At 40.8% G+C, this 26,717-nt stretch overlaps 1 protein-coding gene and 1 pseudogene across 1 annotated transcript in view; both read left to right on the top strand.

Moving 5' to 3' along the window:
• LOC144581571 (uncharacterized) overlaps positions 1-26,717 on the top strand; it is a 375,083-nt gene that overhangs the window by 176,527 nt on the left and 171,839 nt on the right. The window lies entirely within an intron of this gene.
• On the top strand, positions 2,184-3,088 carry LOC100403986 (ATP synthase peripheral stalk subunit b, mitochondrial pseudogene; annotated as a pseudogene).

Here is a 26,717-nt window from a genome sequence, read left to right as displayed (position 1 = left end):
GCTTGAGTGTAAGAGGTAAGGGCAAATGTCAACAACAAAGAACTTGTCCTATTGACACCCAGTGGAGAGACTTCCTTGCCCTACCCAGGCCTCATATCTACAAGTAAAACGTGGTTGCAGAAGAAAAGCTTAATAAAACATTTTGATCTGTTCTAAGAACACTTTTAGCTTTTAACTTCACTTTTTGCTTTTAACTTCATTCTCTCCTTGACATTTACTCTATTCTGTCCCTTGACAAGTCACTGGGGTCACTTTCATCAGTATAGAACTGGCCAAAAGGGAAAATGTAAAGGATAACATAAGGAGCGAATGAGGCTCGTGGATGGGATGGAGCAGGGAGCTCTGCTGGGTATAATACTTCATGGTACTAACTATGTTGACATTTTGATGTAAATGACTACCATGCCAAAATACTCTGTGTCAATTATTTTTACTTTTGATGATTAAGTATCTGCAAGAATTTGTGTAATTTAATATAAATTCATTAGTAGAGATGATGCTTATGTTATTCAATTATTTGCCACCTAATTCAGAGGTCAGAGTTCACATAGCTTTTTGCCATCTCTTCTTCTCTTTTTCCCTTTAAAATATTTCATCTTCAAGAGTTAAAATTCTTTAAGATATAAATGTTTTTTGCTTTCTGTGCTTTTGTGCACTTCCTAAAGGTTATACAAAGGACTTCCATCATTTCAGTAATCAGAAAAAACTATTATTGTAATAATGAGAGTGCAAAAGCAAAGCTCACAATACTTCCCAGGAGGTCCTCTATGGCTTTCTTTAGTAAAAACGGTTTTTCTCTTCTCTGCATGTAAGTCACAAGAAGTTGTTCAATGTTTTGTGACTTATTTTTATCAAGTTTGTCTCTTTTACATAACTTTCACCTCATCTCCTTACCGCTGTTTCTACTGTGGAAATACGGTAGTTCATGGAGGAGAAAATGAAGATGCTGTTTTTTGATGGTGCGATGAAAGACTTCTTCCAGCATTATGGCATTCATTGTTCATCTGGACACTTTCAGCATCTTTATCCCTTACCCCATCTGCCAAATTCACACTTTGTGGCTGAGCAAGAACTTAAAAAGGAAAGGCATACCTTCTCCCATCTCCTGCATCTCAAGTGGCATCTCTCATCTGGCTGAGGGTGGTTGGGATGATGCTCTAAGTCATGCTTAGTATCTTCCTCCCATTGCCATGATATGTAGAGAACACTTCTTGTTCTTGGTTGTACTTAGGTGTAGCTGTTAGTTCATGGCAATCTATTTCTATCTTTTTATTTCTTTCTTAACAGTTAAAGAGAGTAAAGATGTGCTTCTCTATACTCCTTCACCTTTTTCGGTTGCCGATTTAGTGTCTGGGCTAAGAGTTGCTTCGGAGGAGGTTGCTGCCTTATTAAGTTCCTTCTCTGCTTTCTTCTGAGTCTTTCTTTTGAGAATCAGTCCTTGGCTTTACTGAGCCTTGGACTCACTCCGCAGAGCACGGGGGTTGAGGTGGGAGGCTGGGGTTTCACTGGATCTGTTTCTTTGATTCCTCCCATTCCTTTCACCTCTGCGTGGTTCTTCCATTGAAGAGTTTTAACAGACATTATTAGGAAGATATTTTATAATTACATGTCCTGGAAGGAAAGAGAGAGAGAGCTATATATTCTGGGGACCTAAACATTCCACACAGTGATGCCTGAAAATGCCTCTGAGGGAACAGGGTTCTGATTCTCTGTTTAAGCAACACTTTATCTCAGGCACAGCGCAATCAGAGTACAGTGATCTAGTCTTCTGTTGGAACACTGTCCTATCACTCACTTGCCTGGCTAATTTCCACTCATCCTGCAAGAATCAGCTCAAGCACCTACTCTTCTTGGAATTAATGACATGTTCCTGCCTTAACTCACATGAATACCTTCCCCAGAGTCTACCCCTATTTAGCAAGGTGACCATCCTCCAAACACCCATAACACCCTCTGTGCCACAGTCCTCATCTTGCATTGGATGAAATTATTTGCTTTTTCCACCAGATATTGAACACTTTCAGAACTTTTCAGCACTTTCTTTTCTTTTCATCTTGGAAACCTGGCATGGAGCTTAGAGCACAGTAGGCTAAGTATTTGTTGAATGACAAATGATTGAGGCTGTGGTCATTCTCTTGCAGCAGAAAAAGACACAGAACCTACAGTACGGGACAGGTGTCATACTGTGTCTTAAAAGTTCCTTCCTGGACCTTCATTGACCATGCTGTCCCTGGTGGTACTTTCTGCTGCCACCATAGCAGTCCCCTCTCTGAAGAATGCAGCCTTCCTAGGTCCAGTGGTATTGCAGGCAACAAGGACCTTTCACACAGGGCAGCCACACCTTGCCCCTCTACCATTTCTTCCTGAATATGGAGGAAAAGTTCATCTTAGACTGATCCCTCAGGAATTCTTCCAGTTTCTTTATCCTAAAACCAGTGTAACAGCATCCTATGTGCTCGGAACTGGGCTTATGTTGTATGCTTTATCCAAGAAATATATCTGTTTATCACAGACACCTTCTCTACCTTATCAGGAGTAGGGTTACTTGTCTATGCAATCAAAAATATACAGTGCCTCTGTTGCAGAATTTGCTCATAAACTCAATGAGCAAAAACTTGCCCAACTAGAAGAGGTGAAGGAGGCTTCCATCAAGCAAATTCAGGATGCAACTGATTTGGAGAACTCATAGCTGGCACTGGTTCAGAAGCGCCATTGCCTTTCTGATGTGTGGAGGAATAACACTGCTATGGCTTTGGCTGTTACTTACTGGGAATGACTTTATAGAGTATATAAGGAAGTCAGGAATCGCCTGGACTATCATATATCTGTGCAAAACATGGTGCTTCGAAAGGAACAAGAGCACTTGATAAATTGGGTGGAGAAGCACCACGTGGTGCAGAGCATCTCTGCACAGCAGGAAAAGGAGGCAATTGCCAAGTGCACTGTGGACCTAAAGCTGCTGGCAAAGAAGGCTCAAGCACAGCCAGTTACGTAAATGTGTCTATCCCAACTGAGACAGCTAGAAACAGTTGACTGACTAAATGGAAACTAGTCTATTTGACAAAATCTTTCTGTATTGGTGTCTACTGAAGTTATGGTTTACCTCTCCTAAAAATGAAGTTTGTTGCATACAGTGAGAGAATGAGATCTCTATTGGCCAGTCAGATGTTTCTCATCCCTCTTACTCTGCATTTGAGTTGTTCTGTGATCACTTCTGAATAAGCAGTTTGCCTCTATAAAATATTGCTGCCTGACTAAAGATGATCAGGTTATAAATTTGTAGTTAATTCTACCATCTTGTCATAAAGTAAAAATTGAATGGAAAAAAAAATTCCTCCCTGGCTGGACATGGTGGCTCATGCCTGCAATCCCAGCACTTTGGGAGGCTGAAGTGGATGGATCATGAGGTCAGAAGATCGAGACTAGCCTGCTCAACATGGTGAAACCCTGTTTCTACTAAAAATACAAAAATTAGCCAGGTGTGGTGGTGTACACCTGTAATCCCAGCTACTCAGGAAGCTGAGACAGGAGAGTTGCTTGAACCTGGGAGACAGAGGTTGCTGTGAGCCAAGATCAAGCCACTGCTCTCCAGCCTGGGTAACAGAGTGAGACTCCACCTAAAAAGAAAGAAAGAAAGAAAATAAAAGTTCCTCCTGTGACTCAAATGGTCAGTGAAAATGTTTTTGTTGGAAATGTAAGATGCCAACAGAGTACAGCTTTCCTGAAAATGAAATCCCCGTATAATGTCTGGAACTCCACAACAAAGTGCCTATCATGGAAAAGGCTAAACTGTACCACTGAGCTCTTCATCTTCAGTTGTCAGCCCTCAGCCATCTCGTGCAACTTTCATTTTGGTTGTCTTTGTGATTCTTAATCTCTCCTGTTGGCAAGAGGAGGATGAACAAGAAAAATGTCTCTGATGTTCCCCCACAGTTTGGCAGTCAGTCACAGCTTTAGGAATCCGAAGACTGTCCTAGTGTTCTCTGTGCAATGGCATAGCTCCAAGTATTTTAGCTCTGAAAAATGAATGCAGTTTCTGTCTGTAGGCTAACATATGCACTTTACACACACTCTTGTGTTAACTATGTGAAGAGAGTGCTCCAGAATAAAAATGCCAGAACAAAACAGGCTCCTTGAGTTCATACTCTCATTTTTCCACAGAAGAATTTGAGTCAGAGAGGTGGAGTGATTTGCTCAAGGTCACACAGCATTCATCAGTAAAAATGGGAGGAAGACTAGAAGCCGAGTCCTGTACCCAGTCTGATGCTTGTTCTAAACACCACACTACTGTCCTTTTTAGCCTAGAGATTGACTGATGACTTAGAATTTTGTAGGGAGAAGGGAACAGATATCTCTTTATGTAAAGAAGTGGGGTGCTTAATTCTGCAAGGACTGAGGTGCTACCTCAAGCAGCTATGAAACCTCTCTGATCCTTAGTTTCCTTATCTTTAAAGTGGAACTGACGATAGCTGCCCTACCAGCTGTTTTGATGATTCTGTGAAATCATGTCGGCACAGTGCCTGGCTCAGTGTCCGCACATCCCCCTGTCCTTAGGGGATGATCAGTGAACAAGAGCCGTTATTACAAACAAGCATGTTGTCCAGCCCTGTTCCCAGTCCAGCTTCAGAAAGCTTCCCAGTGGGAAATGAATGCAGTAAGCCACTGGCTGTGGGGCAGTCGAGCAGGACACATTTGAGAAGAGATTGAGAGCAAATCTAGTATGTAAGAAAACAACCAAATTCCCATAAAGCCTAATTATTTGTACTGTTTATTAATAGCCCTGTTCCTCCCCTTCTCCCCCAGCAACAAATTAGGGTCTGACTTGAGGTACGGCTCTGATTAGGGAGGACCTGGTGCATTTCTACAGGGGGTATCTCCTGCATAATGCATCTTGGCATCTAAAGGGAGCCTGGATGGCTGCCCACTCTCAGCTTCCCTTTGTATCTCCCATCATTGCCCATAAAAGCCTTCATTATGATCTGGGTCCCCTTTATTGCACATATAAATAAAATCTGACACAATTGCGCGTAAATCCTTTAGTGGCAAAAGCTAATAGAAGAGGGCAAAAATTAATTTTATGCATGAAGAATCTCATTAAGTAGCTTCATGGAAACAAAAGGAGCTGGCATCAGAGACTGGCAGGGTGTGTGCTTCTCTAGGCTGCATTTCTCACAGCTTTGCCCTGGAAAAGACAGTCCACTCCTGCTTCCCCTGATGACTCCAGGAGTCACAGGTGGTGGCAGAGCTGCACTTTCTGGGAAAGGCTTAGGTTTCTGAGGCAAGTAAAACTCAGTCCCCTTGGGAGCTTCTGCCTTCTACTCCTGCTCTCAGAAGGGGTTCCAGGAACCCTGAGTGAGGTCCTCGTGGAAGGCAGCAGGCATCATCCCTTGAGAAATTGCATTCCCTGGGCTAAGAAGGCACATGCCTTCAATATACCTACAACCAACTTCAGATGCTGCTATGTAGGACCCTCTGGTTCTAATGTTAACCACATAGGCTGCTGTCTCTCAAGAATGGGATGAATGAGGTGAGGAGGGGAGAAGTGAAATGCAGCAGAGGACACTGTGGGGATGGCTCCAGCAGGGCCAGGATCCATCTGCTGTGGTAAGGAAATATAAAGTCAGCTCAGATGCTCCGGCAGTGAGGCCCAAGTTTCAGTGGTTGATTCTATATTCATTCTTGATTGACTGATACCATGTTAAATAGCTGCATTTTTCTGCTTTTGATTCATATTGTGTGGAATCAATGATCCATTCAACGTGGTCTGTTTTCCCTCCTAGAAAAGAAGCTGCTGACATAAAGGCAAAAGTCATCTGTTTGGTCTATCTTCTCAAAACATTTTTCTGTTTTAAGTCGTTATATGTCCAAGCCTATGCCATCCATCAGTCATACATAGATAGGCTTACATAGAGATGTAAAATCAGTCATTGAAAGTTACTTGTGGTTTCAGGATACAAAGATCATGTCATACAGAAATAGCTTCTTGCCGGTATGTTTAATTGGTCAACTATATAAGAACAACATATTACAAACATTCTGAAATTATTCAGAGAAGATACAGTTATAACAAATGATTACATTCTTATTTTCCAGCATTGGTGAATATCTCATAAGGAACAAGCAGTCAGATACAATGGGAGCTCTATTAGTTATCAGAGAAAACAAGCAACTACAGCAATAATAAAAACAAGGATAATAAGATAATAGGAAAAACGTCCCTTAATAACAGTCCTTTATTGGTGTTAAACCGCTTCATAGTAATTCCATCTATGATATGGTTTAGTTGTGTCCCCACCCAAATCTCATCTTGAATTGTAGTTCCCACAATCCCCATGTGTCCTGGGAGGGATTCTGTGGGAGGTAAATGAATTATGGAGAAGGCTACTCCATGCTGTTCTTGTGATAGTGAGTGTGTCCTCATGAGATCTGATGGTTTTATAAGGGGCTTTTCCCCCTTGCTTGGCACTTTTCCTTCCTGTCACCCTGTGAAGAAGGTGCCTTTTTTTTCACATCTTCCTTCTGCCATGATTGTAAGTTTCCTGAGGCCCTCCCAGCCATGTGGAACTGTGAGTCAGTTATATCTCTTTTCCTTATAAATTACCCAGTGTTAGGTATTTTTTCAAAGCAGTATGATAACAGACTAATACAGTAAATTGGTATCACAGAGAGTAGGGTGCTGTTATAAAAATACCCAAAAATGTGGAAGTGACTTTGAAACTGGGTAACAGGCTGAGGTTGGAACAGTTTGAAGGGCTCAAAAGAAGACAGAAAGATGTGGGAAAGTTTGGAACTTTCTAGAGACTTGTTGAATGGCTTGAACCAAAACGCTGATAGTGATGTGGACAATGAGACCCAGGCTGAGGTGGTCTCAGATGGAGGTGAAGAACTCATAGGAAACTGGAGCAAAGGTCACTCTTGCTTTGCTTAGCAAAGAGACTGGTGACATTTTGCCCCTGCGTTAGAGATCTGTGGAACTTTGAAGTTGAGAGAGATGATTTAGGTTATCTGTCAGAAGAAATTTCTAAGCAGCAGAAAGTTCAAGAGATGGCAGAGCATAACAGTTTGGAACATTTGCAGCCCGAACATATGATAGAAACAAAAATCCCATTATCTGCGGAGAAATTCAAGCTGGCTGCAGAAATTTGCATAAGTAACGAGGAATAATGAGGAGCTGAATGTTAATTGCCAAGACAGTGGGGAAAATGTCGTCAGGACATGTCAGAGACCTTAGTGGCAAACCCTCTCATCACAGGCCAGGATGCCCAGGAGGGAGAAATGATTTTGTGGGTTGGGCCCAGAGCCCCACTGCTCTGTGTAGCCTGGGGACTTGGTGTCCGGTGTCCCAGCCACTCCAGTCATGGCTAAAAGAGGCCAAGGTAAAGCACAAGCTGTGGCTTCAGAGGGTGCAAGCCCCAAGCCTTGGAACCTGGTGTTGAGCCTGAGAGTGCACAGAAATAAAGAACTGAGGCTTGGGAACCTCCTCCGCTTAGATTTCAGAGGTCGTATGGAAACGCCTGGATCTCCCGGCAGAAGTTTGCTGAAGGGGGCGGGGTCCTCATGGAGAACCCTAGCAAGACAGTGCAGAAGGGAAACGTGGGGTGGGAGTTTCCACATAGAGTCCCCACTGGGGTAGTGCCTAGTGGATTTGAGAGAAGAGGGCCACTGTCCTCCAGACCCCAGAATGGTAGGTCCACCTACAGTTTGCACCATGTGCCTGGAAAAGCAGCAGATACACTATGCCAGCCCATGAAAGCAGTCAGGAGGGGGCCATATCCAGCAAAGCCAGAGGGATGGAGCTGCCCAAAGCTTTGGGTACCCATCTCTTGCATCAGCATGACCTGAATGTGAGACATGGAGTTTTGGAGCTTGAAGATTTGGCTGCCCCACTGAATTTCAGACTTAAACTTCAATGGGGTCTACAGTCCCTTTATTTTGACCAATTTCTCCCATTTGGAACTGGTATATTTACCCAGTGCCTGTACCCTCATTGTACCTTGAAAGTAACAAAGTTGCTTTGGATTTTACAGGCTCTGAGGAGGAATGGACTTGCCTTCCTCCTCAGAGCCTATAAAATACAAAGATAAGACTTTGGACTTGGACTTCTGGGTTAATGGTAGAACAAATTAAGACTTTGGGGGATGGTTGGAAAGGCATGCTTGTGTATTTAAATACGAGGACATGAGATTTGGGAGGGACCAGGGAGGAATGACATGGTTTGGCTGTGTTCCCACCCAAATCTCATCTTGTAGTTCCTACTTCCCATAACCCCCATGTGTCATGGGATGGACCCAATGGGAGACAATTGAATGATGGGGGCAGTTACCCCATGCTGCTCTCATGATGGTGAGTGAGTTCTCATGAGATCGGACCCTTTTATAAGGGCCTTCTCCCCTCTTTGCTTGGCACTTCTCCTTCCTGTCACCTTGTGAACAAGATGCCTTTATTTCCCTTTGCCTTCTGCCATGATTGTACACTTCCTCAAGCCTTCCTAGCCATACAGAACTATGAGTCAATTAAATCTCTTTTCTTTATAAATTACCCGTTCTTGGGTATTTCTTCATAGCATCATAAGAATGGCCTAACACAATGTGTATACTCCTGAAACACACTGGAAAATACTAAACATGCTAACATTTGCCTGTGTACGTGCACATCAACAGGGCAGAAAATGTGTTAGAAGAATGGTCAGAAGGGCATCAATTTCAGAAGCAGCAGGAAGTGACATAACTGGGTTTGAATCTGGGTTTCATCTCTTCTCAACTCAGAGACCTTGTGTAAAATAGTTAATCTTTCTGGGCATTGGTCTCCTTGTGGTTCCCTTGAGATTGCAGAAAGCTATCCAGTGCAGTTCTACCACAGACTCTCCAAAAATGACAGCTCTTATGAGCCTTTAGGGAGCTGAGATTGGATGTATAAGGTGAGCCAGATTGTAATCTCTGGGACTCTTCCAACTGTGTGCATCTGACTACTCCTTCATCTCACTGAATATTTTTCGTTCCATATGTCATGTCTTCACTTTGATAACAGCACCAAAGGGATTAGAATAAAGAGCAAAGACATTTTGAAATGTCAGCCCCAGAGCATTGTTTGGATATGGTTTCCAAATTCCTTTCCAAATTACTTTCAAAGAATCTAATTTTCTTTTTAAACTATGCTTGCTGATCAAGGCACCTGTTTCATTGGTTGGGAATACCTTTGACTATATAATCATAAGCCCAAACTTAATTGCCTTACTCTCAATTGCTGGATTTGTCTTTTGTTTTTGTGGTGACTGAAAAAGGTAATATTTTAGCTATTAATACCTCATTTAAAATGAATTTAAAGTGAAAAACATCTAGCTGTTGCTCCTGCAACTTATCAGAGAATTACTTACTTGTCATTAAATGAAGATAGTTTTGCTTAAAACTTTAAAAAAATGTGAATTTTTTTCCAAGTGCTTTTGGATGGCTCTCTACCTCATCAAGCATTGTTTGACAGATCTAGAAGGAATGTCATTGTTTTTCGAACTTGCTGCACATTCCACCTCTTGTGGGACCTTAAAAAAATAAAGAATCTTGAAACTTACCCCTAAATATCTAGGACTAAGTCTTAGGGAATTATTTTTCATTACCTTTGTGCATAGGTATATCACATAGGTGATGTAACGTTACCTATGTGATAATAGTCTCAGTTGAGAATATTAAGGAGTAGAGGAGTTAAGGCAACTGTCAGGATCACAGAGCTGGATAATAGCAAAACAGGCTTCTGACTGCCAGGGCTCTTCTGAATCCATGACTCACTTGAATACTGCTTCTAGAAACACCTGGTTTGATGCTATCTGTATAGCAGATGGGGTTGATGGGATTTTAAAAGTTATTTCTTTAACATATGACTGAAGAGATAGATTATATAATGCATATTCTCATGGAAAAGATATTACAATATGAAAAGGGCAAAATAAGTAAGTGATAGTAGAAGATGCCTCCAAAAGAATACAAGTCTGGAGAGGATGACATAACAGGAAATCTCAGTTTTGCTTTTCTAGCAGTTCCTTAAATGTACCTTCCTTAGCTGACTGACACAATATGTTGCTTATTTAGCAACTATGTCTGACTCCCGCATTGATGGTCCAAGAACCATAAAACTGGTGCTGTAATTGACTACCAAAGAATTGACTGATTTTGCTGGGAAGAGGAACAGGGATGCCATCTGATGGCTCCTTGATAAGTCAGATAATTCCAGGTGGTAGAATCTGGGCACTTCCCCCGCTGTTTCTTCCGCTTCTGCCTTCTCTTCTTCTCTTGAGACTGGTGCTGGGAGAAGTAGCTGGAATAGATGTAAGTGTCAGAAATTGTTCAACAGACACAGAATGGCTGGAGTTAGAGCTGATGGAAATCCTTCATCCCATCCTCAGACTCTTTATGCCCTCTGGATTGGCTGTAAACTCCTGTACTCTGTTCTTCTCTTTTTCTCAGTTCTCCTTTAGCATGATAATGGCAGAAACAAATTCCTTTTTATGTCTTCCAAGCTTGAATGGTTTGAGCTCCCCTGTAGAAACTCAAAGATAATTTTTATATTAAGGGTTTATTAAATTTGGAGCCTCCATTTCCGCATTGGCAAAATATGAAAATTCAACTATTAGCACAGTGCTTGGATACAAATACAAATAAAAAAATAACTTCTGATGACCCTTCATTGCTATTAATTATATTAACAATTTTGATACAGAAGTTTTTCTTATGAAAAATTCCAAATCCTTTCACCATATGCAGAAACAAATATGCTCAGCCTGCAGAGTTAGCAGCTTTTTAATCTACATTCCCAAAGCATCTTGTATTAAAAGAACATATTTCTATCACTATACTTTTCATAATGCATTGTAGTTACTTGTTTTGAGGTCCTCTTCTTTACCAAACTTAGAGCTCCTCAAGGGCAAATTGCCGTACCTTATTCACTTCTGTATCCTTGTCATCTAATGCAATGCCTGGTACTTAGTAGGTGTTCAGGAGATGCTTGTTGAATGAATGAGGAGAACCTCTCAGACTCAAGAAGACACTGAGTAGTCATGGCAACCAAAAGAAGCCTCCCAGTTTCAGAAGCATAAGCACTCTGGTCTTGGAGTTTTGTTTTTCCAAATTACAAAGGATTGATAATCAGCTTTTTTCCCCTGCCTGCCTGTGACTCATGCTGCTATGGGTTAGATGCCTTGGCAGAGATAAGGCAAAAAGCTATTCTGTCAAACTTGGCAAGTTGCTATAAATATGGATAACAAGTCTACTGAGTTTTTTAAAAAGATGAGGCAGTCTGGGCTTTCTGTTGCTTTCATTGGAGTCAGATAGTTGTAAATTTTTTTCAGGCTTCTGTTTACTCCCTTCTCTTATAAGGGAATAAGGAAATCAGTGTAGTGGGAACTTACATTAAGCTGGTCCTCTAAGGCTATGTGGCCACTTGCTACAAAAGGGATTGGTTGCAAGAAAGCTTTTCAGAATTTAGAGCTTTCTACATAGACACAATCTATTGGCTTCTTGGTTTAATAGTGATACCTAGGGAGGCACAACTGACCTTTGCATTTATTCAATAAATATTTGTTACGATTTCAGTAAATTAGGCCAAGATTTTCCTCTACAGTTACTTTTGAAGATAAAGCACCAGGTAAGCAGAAGAGCCTTAGCAGTTCTCTAGAGATTTAGCAGATATTCAATTCTCTTTTGCCAGTGTAGAATCAGCAAATGTTGCAAAGCGGATTCCTAGAATCTGTTAGGGGTCACATCCTAGGGCTTCAGCTGGCAAGAGTGGGCTGCACTAGATGATGTGAGGGGAAAAACTCAAGCAGTGCCCTCAGCCCTGTTCGTGCTCCACCTCAAATGCATTTATGCTCATCTTGCTGACTTGGTATGAGCTCAAACAGAGCCTGCCCATTTTGATTTGCTCTTTTCTCTTAATGATTTCCAAAAGGTAACAGGGGAATTGCAAATAAAGGAACAAATGAGGGAAAGAAGATACACTCTAAGTAGTTTTTAAACAATTCATCTGGAAAGCTTATGCACAGCTGCCTATGAGTCTGAAGGCCATTACCTGTTCCTGGAAAGATAATATCTCTACTTTCTGTTCACTGCATTTATCTTCTCTGCTTGGCAGGAGAAAACCATTCTGTTTTGCCTTGTAGGAGACCAGGGACCAATTTTCACCTCACCTGCTTTCATCTACCACCTAGTAAGGCGCTGGGTATGTAGTGTTCAGTAAACATTTGTATACTTTACTCAGTGGTGCTATTTTCTTCTACACTAATCAAAACAAGACAAAGTCATTTGAAACTGAGACCTCTGAGGTAGGCTCTATTTAGAAACAGAGGCTAGGAAGATGCTAGGCATCCTTTGTGTAAGGATGTACCCTACCAGCTATGTCATAATGATCATTTCACCTTAGGTGAGTGTATTAGGTTGTTCTTGCATTGCTGTAAAGAAATACCCAAGATTTGGTAGTTTATAAAGAAAAGAGGTTTAATTGGCTCATGGTTTTGCAGGCTTTATAGAAATCATGGTGCTGACATCTTCCAGGCTTCTGAGGAGGCCCCAGGAAGCTTACAATCAAGGAGGAAGGTGAAAGGGGGACAGGCACATCACAAGGTAAAAGCAGGAGCAAGGGTTGGTAGTGGGGAGAGGTGCCACACACTTTTAAATGACCAGATCTCAAGGGAACTCACTATCACAAAGGCAGCACCAAACGATGATGGATCTGCCTCCGTAATCCAAACACCTCCCACCAGGCCCTACCTCTAGCACTGGGGATTACAATTCAATATGAGATTTGGGTGAGGACAATATCTAGACAATATCAGTGAGATTGTTTATGACCAGGAAATTAAAACACCTGAACACTTGCCCTCTGCTGCTTGCAATAGCCTGATAGCCATTTGTGATGATTGGTAAATGATAGAGCAACTCATTAGGCTCCTGTCCTGCCACCACATGACTGCAGAGAAATTACTTATCTTGGTTGGACATTTATTTTTTTATATGTACATTGAGAAGATTGTTGTAGATCATCTCTAATATTAGAATGGCTAAGGTTTTCTCTGGGTCCCAACACCACTCTGTTGGCAAGCCGTGCTTAAAGCATTGTGCTGTTAAAAGTTGGGAGGCCTCATTCTGGCATAGAAAATGAGTGCCTAGATTGAATATTGATATGTGCTGTCGATGAAGGGTGAGTTTGCAGATTGAGTGCTATGCATATGTCAGCCAACCATGTTTCAATCCTCACTATCTGTGTGGCCAGGGACAAATTACTTAATTGGTTTTCTCATTTGTAAATGAGCATAATGTTAGAACCTAACTGGTGGAGTTGTTATGAGAATTAAATATGGTGATACAGATAAAGCACTCAGAGCAGTGACTGAAACATAAAATGTACTCAGCAAGTGTTAGCCATTATTTTTTGTGGTTGTAATTTTACATTTCAATTATATACCTTATATAGTTTTCAGCTCTGATATTTAATTTTGATGAGCCAACACCTGAAATGGATGAAAAGTAGTAGATTGGTCTTATACTGTGCCTTGAAATAGTTAATTATGGATAATCTATTAAGAAGCGTCATTAGTGGTTTGCCACTGGGGCTCAGGAGCAAAAGGATTCAAGGGAGTACAAAATTAGATATAGGGAATTATTTTCTCCTTGGTGACAAAGATTCTTTGCTTGGCCAAACTTTAGTCAGGCTTCTGAACCTGTTCCCTAGTATCTGTGTGCTTTCTTGAAAAATTCAGTTTTAGCAAGAACCTTGCTTAGTTGGTTTAGTGGTTTAGTAAGAACCCCCTCCTCTATCCCTAGTGTGTTATGTCCCCTGATATCTGATCAGGTCCTCATCCTCTACTGTCCCTCGGATGATGACCAATTACCCTGGCCTGTCTTCAGCAAGAATCCTATTAGGTCCGTTTAGCCAGATTTTCCTTACCCTTCAAGTTTTCTCTTTGTAATTTTCCATCCACTGACCCCTACACTGCTCCTTGGCTATAAATTCCCACTTTCTCCATCCTGTATTTAGAGTTGAGCCCAATCTCTCTCCTCTACTGTAAGACTGCATTCCAGTGGTACCTATTTCTATCATGATGGTCCTGAATAAAGTCTTCCTTGCTGTGCTTTAACAAGTATCATTGATAAGTTTTCCTGAACAATAGGAGGTTACAAATGAGTAAATACTATTTCTATATCAAGTGAACTTTCAAGTAACTTCTACATCAAGTGGACTTTCAGGAGTTTCAGGACTCTCAGGTAATGGATTCATTTTCTGCTTTTCATGTATTTAATACATAAAGTACATCACTAGTGGATACCTCCTGTATTCCAGACACCATTGTAGACACAAGAGACGCAGTAATAATTAAGACAGACAGGATCCCTATTCTCAAAGAGCTTAATTCTAGTGGGAGTGATAGGCAAAAACAAGCAAACAAATGAAGAAAAAAAAACAGTCTCAGGCAGTAACAGGTGCTATGTGACAATAAAGCAGTTGTGTGATAGAGGACACTTTACACTGGTGCAGGGAAGACTTCTCTGGGGACAAACTAAATGATGACTTGTAAGTAGAAATCAGCTACTTATGAGCAATGAGCTTCTTAAGGATATGTCAGAGGGAACAGTGTGTGCAAAGGCCTTCATATGAAAGCTTAGTATAATCAAGGAACAGAAAGAAGCCCAGTGTGGCAGGAGCAGAGTTAGCACAGGAAAGAACAGTGAGGGCTGAGATGGGGGATTAAGTAGGGTTTGACCAAGCTTGCACATTATATACCCTAGTAGAGGGAAATTTGATTTTATTCCACAAGTATTGCAAAGACATTTGAATGTTATAAACAGGGAAGTGACACAATCTGATATACATTTCTAAAAGATAACTCTCACTTCTTTTTTTTTTTTAAATTGTATTTGGCCTTTGGGGTACATGTGCATGTCGTCCTGTATCCTGCAGGATTGTTGCATAGGTACATACATGCCATGCTGGTTTGCTCTCTCCATCCTCCCCATGCCCCCGCCCCTCACCTACATCAGGCATTTCTCCCGGTGTTATCCCTCCCCAACCTCCTCACACCTCCCCGCTGTCCCTCCCCTTCTCTCCCTCCCTTCCCCCTACCTAGCCCTGTGAGTGTTGTTCCCTTCCCTGTACCCAAGTGTTCTTATTGTTCCTCACCCGCATATAAGTGAAAACATGCAGTGTTTGGTTTTCTGTTCTTGTGTCAGTTTGCTGAGAATGATGGTTTCTACATTCATCCATGTCTCGACAAAGGACATGAACTCATCATTTTTTATGGTTGCATAGTATTCCATGGTGTATATGTGCCACATTTTTTTTTTTGTCCAGTCTATTATCAGCAGGCATTTGGGTTGGTTCCAGGTCTTTTCTATCATAAACAGTGCCACAGTGAACATATGTGTGCATGTGTCTTTATAATAGAATGATTTATAATCCTTTGGGTATATACCCAGTAATAGGATTGCTGGGTCAAATGGAATTTCTATTTCTAGATCCTTGGGGAATTGCCACACTGTCTTCCACGATGGTTGAACTAGTTTACACTCCCACCAACAATGTAAAAGTGTTCCTTTTTCTCCACATCCTCTCCAGCATCTGTTGTCTCCAGATTTTTTAATGCTCACCATTCTAACTGGGGTGAGATGGTATCTCAATGTGGTTTTGATTTGCCTTTCTCTAATGACAAATGATGATGAACATTTTTTCATATGTTTGTTGGCCTCATATGTGTCTTCTTTTGAAAAGTGTCTGCTCATATACTTTGCCCACATTTGAATGGGTTTTTTTGTTTGTTTTTCTCATAAATCTGCTTTAGTTCTTTGTAGATTCTAGATATTAGACCTTTGTCTGATGGGTAGACTGCGAAAACTTTTTCCAATTCTGTTGGTGGCCTGTTTACTCTAATGATTGTTTCTTTTGCTGTGCAGAAGCTCTTAAGTTTAATTAGGTCCCATTTGTCTTTTGGCTTTTGTTGCTAATGCTTTTGGTGTTTTAGTCATGAAGTCCTTGCCTGTGCTTATGTCCTGAATGGTTTTGCCTAGGTTTTCTTCTAGGGTTTTTATAGTGTTAGTTCTTATGTTTAAAGCTTTAATCCATCTGTAGTTAATTTTTGTATAAGGTATCAGGAAGGGGTCCAGTTTCAGCTTCCTGCATATGGCTAGCCAGTTTTCCCAACACCATTTATTAAACAGGGAATTTTTTCCCCATTGCTTGTTTTTGTCAGGTTTGTCAAAGATCAGATGGTTGTAGATGTGTGGCATTAGTTCTGAGGCCTCTGTTCTGTTCCATTGGTCTATATCTGTTTTGGTACCAGTACCATGCTGTTTTGATTACTGTAGTCTTGTATAGTATACTTTAGTTGGAAGTAAGGTAGCATGATACCTCCAGCTTTGTTTTTTGCTCAGGATTGTCTTGGTTATGCAGGCTCTCTTTTGGTTCCCTATGAAGTTTAAAGTGGTTTTTTCCAGTTCTGTGAAGAAGTTCAATGGTAGTTTGATGGGGATAGCATTGAATCTGTAAATTACTTTGGACAGTCTGGCTATTTTCACAATATTTGTTCTTCCTAACCATGAGCATGGAATGTTTTTCCATCTTTTGTGTCCTCTCTTATTTCCTTGAGCAGTGGTTTGTAGTTCTCCTTGAAGAGATCTTTGACCTCCTTTGTCAGTTGTATTCCTAAATATTTTATTCTCTTTGTAGCAATTATAAATGGGAGTTCACTCATGATTTGCCTCTCTGTCTGTTATTGGTTTGTAAGAATGCTTGTGATTTCCACACCTTGATTTTGTATCCTGAGACTTTGCCGAAGTTGCTTATCAGCTTAATGATGTTTTGGGCTGAGATGATGGGGTCTTCTAAATATATAATCATGTCATCTGCAAATAGGGACAATTTGACTTCTTCTTTTCCTAACTGAATGCCCTTTATATCTTTTTCTTGCCTGATTGCTCTGGCTAGAACTTCCAATACTATATTGAATAGGAGTGGTAAGAGAGGGCATCCTTGTCTACTGCCAGGTTTTAAAGGGAATGCATCTAATTTTTGCCCATTCAGTATGATATTGGCTGTGAGTTTGTTGTAAATAGCTTTTATTGTTTTGAGATACCTTCCACTGATACCTAGTTTATTGAGGGTTTTGAGCATAAAGCATTGTTGAATTTTGTCAAAGGCCTTTTCTTAGTCTATTGAGATAATTATGTTTTTGTCTTTGGTTCTGTTTATGTGGTGAATTACGTTTATAGATTTGCATATGTTGAACCAGCCTTGCATCCCTGGGATGAAGCCTACTTGATTGTGATGGATACGCTTTTTGATGTGCTGTTGGACTTGGTTTGCCAGTATTTTATTGAATATTTTTTGCTTCAGTGTTCATCATGGATATTGGCCTGTAGTTTTCTAGTTGTCTCTTTACCAGATTTTGGTATCATGATGATGTTGGTCTCATAGAAAGAGTTAGGGAGGATTCCCTCTTTTTGTATTGTTTGCAGTAGTTTCAACAGGAATGGTACCAGCTCCTCTTTGTATGTCTGGTGGAATTCAGCTGTAAATCCGTCTGGACCTGGACTTTTTTTGGTTGGTAGGCTATTAATTGCTGCATTGACTTCAGACCTTGTTATTGGTCTATTCAGGGTTTCAACTTCTTCTTGGCTTAGACTTAGAAGTGTGCAAGTGTCCAGGAATTTATCCATTTCTTCCAGATTTACTGGTTTAAGTGCATAGAATTGTTTGTAGTAATCTCTGATGGTAGTTTGTATTTCTGAGGAATTGGTGGTGATCTCCCCTTTATCATTTTTTATTGCATCTATTCGATTCTTCTCCCTTTTCTAGTGGTCTAGCTAGCAGTCTGTCTATTTTGTTGATCTTTTAAAGAAAACTAGCTGCTGGATTTATTGATTTTTTTGAAGGGTTTTTGTGTCTCTGTCTCCTTCAGTTCTGCTTTGATCTTAGTTATTTCTTATCTTCTGCTTGCTTTTGAGTTTTTTTGATCTTGCTCCTTTAGCTCTTTCAATTTTGACAATCGGGTGTCAATTTTAGATCTTTCCTTTTTTCTCATGTAGGCGTTTTTTTTTTTTTTTTTTATTGCTATAAATTTCCCTCTCGACACTGGTACATTGTGTCTTCATTGTCCTTGGTTTCAAAGAACATTTTTATTTCTGCCTTCACTTCATCGTTTATCCATTCATCATTCAGGAGCAAGTTGTTCAGTTTCCATGTGATTATGTGGTTTTGAGTGTTTTTCTTAATCATGAGTTCTAATCTGATTGTGCTGTGGGTTGTTATGATTTCTGTTCCTTTGCATTTGCTGAGGAGTTATTTACTTCCAATTATGTGGTCACTTTTGGAGTAAGTGCAATGTGGTACTGAGAAGAATGTGTATTCTGTGGATTTGGGGTAGATTGTCCTTTAAATGTCTCTTAGGTCCACTTGGTCCATATCCACATTCAAGTCCTGGATGTCCTTGTTGACTTTCTGTCTTGTTGATCTGTCCAATATTGTCAATGGAGTGTTGAAGTCTCCCACTATTATTGTGTGAAAGTCTAAGTTTCTTTGTAGGTGTTTAAGAACTTGCTTTATGTATCTGGGTGCTCCTGCATTGGGTGCATATATATTTAGGACAGTTAGCTCTTCTCGTTGCATTGATCTTTTTACCATTATGTAATTCCCTTCTTTGTCTCTTTTGATCTTTATTGGTTTAAAATCCATATATCAGAGGCTAGGATTGCTACCCCTGCTTTTTTTTGCTCTCTATTTACTTGGTAAATCTTCTTTCATCCCTTTATTTTGTGTATGTGTGACTCTTTGCATGTGAGATGGGTCTCTGAATACAACACACCGATGGGTCTTGACTTTTTTATCCAGTTTGCTAGTCTGTGTCTTTTGATTGGGGCATTTAGGCCATTTACATTCAATGTTAATATTGTAATGTTTGAATTTGATCCTGCCATTTTGTTGCTGGTTGTTTTGCCTATTAGTGGATGTGGCTTCTTCATTGGGTCATTGTTCTTTACCATTTGGTACATTTTTACAGTGGCTGGTACTGGTTGTTCCTTTCTCTGTTTAGTACTTCCTTCAGTAGCTCCTGTAAGGCAGGTCTTGTAGTGATGAAATCTCTCAGCAATTGCTTATCCATAAAGGATTTTATTTTTCCTTCACTTATGAAGCTTAGTTTGGCTGGATATGAAATTTCTGGATTGAAAGTTCTTTTCTTTAAGGATGTTGAATATTGGCCCCCACTCCCTTCCAGCTTGCAAGGTTTCTGCTGAGAGATCCACTGTGAGTCTGATGGTCTTTTCTTTGTGGGTGACTCAACCTTTCTCTTTGGCTGCCGTTAGGGTTTTTTCCTTCTTTTTAACCCTGGTGAATCTGACAACTTTGTGCCCTGGGGTTGCTTTTCTTGAGGAGTATCTTTGTGGTGTTCTCTGTATTTCCTGGATTTGAATGTTGGCCTGCCTTGTTAGGTTGGGAAAATTCTCTTGGATAATATCTTGAAGAGTGTTTTTGAACTTGTATTCATTCTCCCCGTCACATTCAGCTATGCCAATCAAGTGTAGATTAGGTCTTTTCACATAATCCCATATTTCTTGGGAGCTTTGTTCATTTCTTCTCACTCTTTTTTCTCTAATCTTGCCTTCTTGTTTTATTTCATTGACTTGATCATCTATCTCTGATATCCTTTCTTCTGCTTGATCAATTCGGCTGTTGAAACTTGTGTGTGCTTCGCTAAATTCTTGTGCTGTATTTTTCAGCTCCATCAAGTCATTTATGTCCTTCTCTAAGCTGGTTATTGTAGTTAGCATTTCGTCTAACATTTTTTTCAAGGTTCTTAGTTTCTTTGCATTGGGTTAGAACATGGTCTTTTAACTGAGAGAAGTTTGTTACCCAACTTCTGAAGCCTGCTTCTGTCAATTCGTTGATTCATTCTCTTTTTTTCTTCCCTTGATGATGAGGAGTTGTGATCCCTTGGAGGAGAAGTGTTCTGTTCTTTGATTGTTTCTTTCTTTTTGCACTTTTCCCCCATCTTCATGGATTTATCTCCCTTTAATCTTTGAAGTTGGTGATTTCAGGAGGAGTCTCTGAGTGGACATTTTTTTTCTATTGAGGTTGGAGCTGTATCTTTTTTGGCCTGTAGGAGGCATTGCTGAGCTCTCTAGGATTCAGTCGGGTTGCTGGGTGGGTGGTCCTTGCCTGGAGTTTGTTTGCAGATGAAATTGGCCCCACCTTCCCAATGGTGTCTCTCCTTCCCCGAGCTGGATCTTCCTAGTTGGGGTCAAACTGGTGTATTTGCTGCCAAGCTCTCTAGTGAGGGCTTCAGTTTGAGTTCTGTGGAGGTGGGGCCTGCCAGGCCTTATGGTGTGTTTCCCTGCTTTCAACTCTGCCTCCCTCTGTAGGACTGTCCGTCCTGCTGACCTTAGTCCAAACTCCCACCCAGGTCCCTGCAACAACTTGCCGTAGTCCGCAGTAGCTGCTGCTCAGATTTGCAGTGATAACCCACGTTGCCCCAGTCTGGCAGGGCTCTCGTGGACAGTGGGTTGCAGGAAGGATGAGGTAAGCACAGAATCTGATTTGGAGCAGTGAGGGAGTTAAGTCCCCTGACCCTCCAAGCCAGTTGCACATTTCAGGTGGGGATGCACCCCCCTCCCTGTCTTGATTTAATACCCCTTGGTGGCTCTCACCCTGTGTCTCCTTCCCTGGGCCTATTTTCAGAGCCCTATCAGTCCCAAGAAATGAACCCACTCGTTTGGAACCATGAAGTCCTCTAGCCCTCTGCATCTCATTCACTGGGAGCTGCATTCCAGTGCTGGCTTCTCTCGGCCCCACTTTCACTTTTTTGTGGCAAATAGATTTTAGTGTGCAAGAGTGACATTAAGTTAACTAGTTACCACTAATCCAGGCTTGGAAGGAATAAAAATGGATGGATTTGGGGTATATTTTTACCAGTGGAGGTGAAAAGGTTTGCCTCAAAAAGTGTTTAGCATCTTACCTAATGTGACATTTGACCCGTGTCTGTAGACTTCTCTACGGCCCTAAGCCCACTGTTTCCTCATGTACTTAAAGTATTTATCTTGGTGGTCTAAAAGCCTTCATGAGTAAATGCAACTTTACTATTTGTCTTGGAAGTAAAAAGTCACTCACATGCAGCTAGCTCACACACTGAGGAACGGAATCAATAGGTGCAGCCAAAATAAATGTTATTGCTCATGTCTTGGAGCTGTCACTATGATTCTTACTTTCTTCCACATGAAATAAATTATTTAAAGTTTGCAGCATGTAATTAAATGCCTACTAAAATCTTCACTTGTTAGAGAGAGAACATAAAGGAACCTGGGTTCTTAAGGAACTCTGAACACTTACAGCCGTCCTCCCCTCCCCTCCTTGGCTGTTGTCATATGTGTACACTCCCTTCTTCCTACATTCCTTCAGCCCAGGAGAGATTAAACTAGTCAACTTGAAATTAAACTTCCCCAAAGGAGACTTTAATCACCACATTCAGTGCTTTTGTCTCTGCTACACTGATTTTAAGATACGTTATCTGGAATTTCTGCCACCCTGGAGGAAGGATTCAGAGCTCCAGTTCTTTTTCTTTCCATTCAAATGTGGGATACAGCTCTACGTTTTTTCTCTTTTATATCTTGTTTTACTCTTTAAAAAAATTTCTTTTAATATATTTATATTTTAATTGACACATAACAGTTGTACATATTTGTGGTACATATAGTGCTGTTTTGATATATATAATGATAGTGGTCAGATCAGGGTAATTAGCATACTCTGCTTTTATCTGCCTCTTTTATCTGATTATGTTTACATCCATCTATAGGTGTGTTTCTCCATCACTGTGTGATTTTCACTGTGAGCAAACTTGGCTGTTCATTTGTAAAGTATAGAATACATTAAATATAGTTGAAGACACAACTAATCAGTATGCATATTACTCAGACCTTTTGATTTATGTTTTAATCCCTCATCTTTCTAATGTAAGCAGAAAGATCATTATGGAAGGATAATGGGTAGTTTGGAATAGAAGGAAAGACTTGGAGAATGAAAAGCTGAGGTAAGGTATGTAACAAGGACTACTGCTGAGATCACATCTAGGAGGAATCTGATTGGAATGCCACCACCTGCACTGTCCCTGTTGCTTGGCCCCTGTACCCACATTGGCCCCACTGCTGTAGGACTAGCAGACAGTGAGTACTGCTGCTGTACTGACGCCTCCTCAGGCAGAGCAGCTACTGCTTTCCTGCTGCCACTGTTTCTGTCTCTGCCACCATCAAATTGAATTCTGGACTGTTTCTAGGTTTTCTTTTTCTTTTTTTGTATTTTTTGTTTTGTTTTGTTTGTTTGTTTTTGAGACAGAGTCTTGCTCTGTTGCCCAGGCTGGAGTCCAATGGCGCAACCTTGGCTCACTACAACCCCCAGCTTCTGGGTTCAAGTGATTCTCCTGCCCCAGCCTCCATAGTAGCAGGGATTACAGATGCATACTGCCATGCCCAGCTAATTTGTTTTTTATTGTTTATTTAGTAGAGATGGAGTTCCGCCATGTTGGCCAGGCTGGTCTCAAACTCTTGACCTCAGATGATATACCCACCTTGGCCTCCCAATGTGCTGGAATTACAGGTGTGAGCCACCATACCCAAACTGTTCTTAGATTTTTCTGTCACAGTAAACACATTCAAAGTTCCAGGAGGCAGCACCCTATGGCTCAGATGACGGGAATCATGAGAACCAACTTTTGGCTTTTGTAGTGTTAGGTAGCACTTTGCATCTCAGTCTTTTTTTCTTGGATTTTAATATACCTTTTTGATGTTTGGTTAAAGTTTGTTGGGAGTAACTTTTTTAGTTTAACATAACATTGTCTCTATTTTATAATCTTTCTCTAACAGTTATATAAGTATATAATTGACATAATAAGCTGCATATATTTAAATTATAGAATTTAATACATTTTGAAATATATATAGGTTCATACTGATCACCCTTAAAAGATTCCTTGTACTCATTTGTATTTCTTCCTTGCTGCCGCTCCCAAAACAACCATACAGATTAGCGTGCATTTTTCAGAATTGTATGAAAGTGTCATCAAACACTACGTATTGTTCTATGTCTGAATTCTTTTACTCAGCATAATTATTTCAGATTCATCCATGTTGTGTGCATTAATGGTTCCTTCTTATTAGTCAGAGGTATTCAGTTGAATAAGTATACCACAATTTGTCCATTTAGAATTTTATGAACATGGTTGTTTCCAGGTTTTGGCTATTACAAATAAAGTTCTTATGAAGGTTCGTTTTGTATGCACATTTGATTTTATTTTGTTGATCCGGGAATAGAATGTCGGGGTTATATGGTGTCTATATATTTAATTTTTTAAGAAACTGCTGAAGCAGGATATTTCCTTGACCACTTAGCTGATGGGAACTGGAATGCAAGGGCACTGGAACTAACTAGCCGCTTTAGTGCCAGCAGGGGCAAATTCTGCCTCACTCGAACCCACTGTGATTCACCTCTCATGGGAAAGGGAGCACTCAGGTTAGTAAGTATAGGAGCTGGGGTGCATGCTTTTGGGCACTGGCAGGAACAAAACTCCATGCAGGCCCCATGACAGCATCTGTGGTGGGGGGTACCCATGACTCCTCAGAAGGAGTGTGACAGTGCCCTTTTAGCTTTGCCATTTGTGGACAGCTTAAGTGTTAACAGCTCAGTGGAGGGTCAGTGTGAGCCTTTTGCTACTACTACAAGTTCTGTTCTTGTCTGCCTTCCAGAAGGAATGAAGTTGCACGAATGAATTGAAGATGGTAATTGCGAATGAAAGTAGTTCTCAGTGGGAGGGGGAGCTACGCCATCAATCTGTTCCTCTGAAGTCAACCTGCTTCTCTTATGTCCAGCCATAGTCTCTAACATCCAGCCACTTTTTCTCTCTCTGCTGACTGAGTCTAGGGTTTTTATGGGCACATGATGAGGGTGGGGTGGGCCATGAGTGGTTTTAGAAAAGGCAACATTTGAGCAGGAAAACAGGGATGTAAGTTCTTACTTTGGGCCATGGTATCAGGCTTTTTGTCTTAAGTGTCCTTGTTGGGGACTGCCCACTTCTGCCCAGAATTTCCCTGCCCCCTTTCCCTATCACTATCAAATTATTTTCAAAATATATTTTTTTAAATTTTTTATTGAATTTTAGGTTTTAGGGTACATGAGCAGAGCATGCAAGACAGTTGCATAGGTACACACATGGCAGTGTGCTTTGCTTTTCTTCTCCCCTTCACCCACATTTGGCATTTCTCCCCAGTCTATCCCTCCCCACCTCCCCCTCCCACTGGCCCTCCCCTTTTCCCCCCAATAGACCCCAGTGTTTAGTACTCCCCTCTCTGTGTCCACGTGTTCTCATTTTTCATCACCCACCTATGAGTGAGAATATGCGGTATTTCATTTTCTGTTCTTGTGTCAGTTTGCTGAGGATGATGTTCTCCAGATTCATCCATGTCCCTACAAACGACACAAACTCATCATTTCTGATTGCTGCATAATATTCCATGGTGTATATGTGCCACATTTTTCCAATCCAGTCTATTATCAATGGGCATTTGGGTTGATTCCAGGTCTTTGCTATTGTAAACAGTGCTGCAATGAACATTCGTGTACATGTGTCCTTATAATAGAACGATTTATAGTCTTTTGGATATATACCCAGTAATGGGATTGCTGGGTCAAATGGAATTTCTATTTCTAAGGCCTTGAGGAATCGCCACACTGTCTTCCACAATGGTTGAACTAATTTACACTCCCACCAACAGTGTAGAAGTGTTCCTTTTTCTCCACATCCTTTCCAGCATCTGTTGTCTCCAGATTTTTTAATGATCGCCATTCTAACTGGCGTGAGATGGTATCTCAATGTGGTTTTGATTTGCATCTCTCTGATGACCAGTGACGATGAGCATTTTTTCATATGATTGTTGGCCTCATATATGTCTTCTTTCATAAAGTATCTGTTCATATCCTTTGCCCACTTTTGAATGGGCTTGTTTGTTTTTTTCCTGTAAATCTGTTTGAGTTCTTTGTAAATTCTGGATATCAGCCCTTTGTCGGATGGGTAGACTGCAAAAATTTTTTCCCATTCTCTTGGTTGCCGATCCACTCTAGTGACTGTTTCTTTTGCCGTGCAGAAGCTGTGGAGTTTCATTAGGTCCCATTTGTCTATTTTGGCTTTTGTTGCCAATGCTCTTGGTGTTTTGTTCATGAAGTCCTTGCCTACTCCTATGTCCTGGATAGTTTTGCCTAGATTTCCTTCTAGGGTTTTTATGGTGCCAGGTCTTATGTTTAAGTCTTTAATCCATCTGGAGTTAATTTTAGTGTAAGGTGTCAGGAAGGGGTCCAGTTTCTGCTTTCTGCACATGGCTAGCCAGTTTTCCCAACACCATTTGTTAAACATGGAATCCTTGCCCCATTGCTTGTTTTTGTCAGGTTTATCAAAGATTGTATAGTTGTATGTACGTTGTGTTGCCTCCGGTGCCTCTGTTTTGTTCCATTGGTCTATATCTCTGTTTTGGTACCAGTACCATGCTGTTTTGATTACTGTAGCCTTGTAGTATAGTTTGAAATCCGGTAGTGTGATGCCCCCCACTGTGTTCTTTTTGCTTAGAATTGACTTGGCTATGCGGGCTCTCTTTTGGTTCCATATGAAGTTCATGGTGTTTTTTTCCAGTTCTGTGAAGAAAGTCAGTGGTAGCTTGATGGGGATAGCGTTGATTCTGTAAATTACTTTGGGCAGTATAGCCATTTTCACGATATTAATTCTTCCTAACCATGAACATGGAATGTTTCCCCATCTGTTTGTGTCCTCTCTGATTTCATTGAGCAGTGGTTTGTAGTTCTCCTTGAAGAGGTCTCTCACGTTCCTTGTGAGTTGTATTCCAAGGTATTTTATTCTTTTTGTAGCAATTGTGAATGGCAGTTTGTTCTTGATTTGGCTTTCTTTAAGTCTGTTATTGGTGTAGACGAATGCTTGTGATTTTTGCACATTGATTTTATATCCCGAGACTTTGCTGAAGTTGCTTATCAGTTTCAGGAGTTTTTGGGCTGAGGCAATGGGGTCTTCTAGGTATACTATCATGTCGTCTGCAAATAGAGACAATTTGGCTTCCACCTTTCCTATTTGAATACCCTTTATTTCTTTTTCTTGCCTGATTGCTCTGGCTAGAACTTCCAGTACTATATTGAATAGGAGTGGTGAAAGAGGGCATCCTTGTCTAGTGCCAGATTTCAAAGGGAATGCTTCCAGTTTTTGCCCATTCAGTATGATATTGGCTGTTGGTTTGTCATAAATAGCTTTTATTACTTTGAGATATGTTCCATCGATACCGAGTTTATTGAGGGTTTTTAGCATAAAGGGCTGTTGAATTTTGTCAAATGCCTTCTCTGCGTCAATTGAGATAATCATGTGGTTTTTGTTTGTGGTTCTGTTTATGTGGTGAATTACGTTGATAGACTTGCATATGTTGAACCAGCCTTGCATCCCCGGGATGAATCCTACTTGATCATGGTAAATAAGTTTTTTGATTTGCTGTTGCAATCGGCTTGCCAATATTTTATTGAAGATTTTTGCATCTATGTTCATCATGGATATTGGCCTGAAGTTTTCTTTTCTCATTGGGTCTCTGCCGGGTTTTGGTATCAGAATGATGTTGGTCTCATAAAATGATTTGGGAAGGATTCCCTCTTTTTGG

This window comes from Callithrix jacchus, chromosome 2 (genome assembly GCF_049354715.1).
Source record: "Callithrix jacchus isolate 240 chromosome 2, calJac240_pri, whole genome shotgun sequence".
NCBI classification, from domain to species: Eukaryota; Metazoa; Chordata; class Mammalia; order Primates; family Cebidae; genus Callithrix; species Callithrix jacchus.
Note: the sequence above shows the minus strand (reverse complement) of the source record. Positions and strands in the feature narration are given on the sequence as shown.